Below are 1429 nucleotides of genomic sequence, written 5' to 3' on the forward strand. Positions count from 1 at the left end.
AAAACTTCATCCATTTCCTCTATTGGAGGAGGCAATATATCATAAATCTTTTGTGTAGGATTAGAAAAAGAGATAGCATTGGCTCTCATTTTATGCATTCCTGAGGATACTCTGACTAGGCATCTGTTATGACGAACTCTAGCCACCAAAAGTTGTTCAGCAAATGACAAGTCTAATAATTGAGGTGGAACTTTTCCTATCCATTTGCCATTTGCTAAGGCTAGCAGTGGCATCTTGCCTTTTGATACAGCTTTATAGCAAGTCTGACATATAGAGTCCAAATCACTGTCCAGAACTGGGCCTTCAATATCAGAGAGGGGATCCTTTGAACTTTGTCTTTCAACTTGGGTAACACCATCTTGAATCAGAATATCCAAGTTCAAGTTCATTTCTGAGAGCTTCTTGAGAGTTGAACTTGGTGTTAACTGACCACAAACTGCACATCCAGACTCCTCAAATTGATTTGGATCTATATCTTCACAGAAATCTGTAAATATCTGATGCAGTAATTTTTGGGAAGGAGCTGAAGGAGGAAATTCTGGGTTTAAGCTTTTATTTTGATATTTCTTTACTGCTTCCAAGTTTAAAACTTTATATTTTTCTTCATTTTTTTCTTGGTGTTTTTTGACTGCCTCCAAGTGGCTGGCCTTGTATTTCTCTGGGCTTTTTTCCTGGTATTTTTTAACTGCATCCAAGTTGCTGGCCTTATATTTCTCTGGGCTTTTCTCTTGATGTTTTTTGACTGCATCCAAGTTGCTGGCCTGAGATTTCTCTGGGCTTTTCTCTTGATGTTTTTTGACTGCATCCAAGTTGCTGGCCTTATATTTCTCTGGGCTTTTCTCTTGGTGTTTTTTAACTGCCTCCAAGTGGCTGGCCTTATATTTCTCTGGACTTTTTTCTTGGTATTTTTTTGACTTATTTAAATTAATAGCTTTCTTTTTTTCTGTCTTGTCTTTCTCATCTATAAATTCAAATATTTCTACATATTCTTTACATGATTTATACTTGTGACTTTCAATAATGCTCTGAATTTCTAAGCTTTTTGACTTGGAATGAAGTTTGATGTTATGGCATTGAGCAATAAATTTTAAGTTAGGAATGCTCAAGTGGGAAATGAGCTCTGTAAGGGGCATCTTACAAAGTAAAGTTGGACTTTTGATACTCTTCAATGTATGGACTTCAGATTCAGGTACATAGTCTGAATATTTATACATCCCTCCTGTATTCACCTCATTTATAGCAAATGAAGAAAGCTTCTCAGCTGAGAATATACCTGCAGGGCCACCCCCCAGTATTTCACTTTTAGTTACCAAGTCATTATGTGGATTGAAACTTTGTGTTGGTTTAAACCCTGGAAGCTCCAGCTCCAAAAAGAATACTACAGATAAAGCAAATATCATGATACACAAATTTTTTGTGATTTTTGTTG

This window comes from Laccaria bicolor, genomic scaffold, assembly GCF_000143565.1.
Source record: "Laccaria bicolor S238N-H82 LACBIscaffold_151 genomic scaffold, whole genome shotgun sequence".
In the NCBI taxonomy this organism is placed as follows: Eukaryota; Fungi; Basidiomycota; class Agaricomycetes; order Agaricales; family Hydnangiaceae; genus Laccaria; species Laccaria bicolor.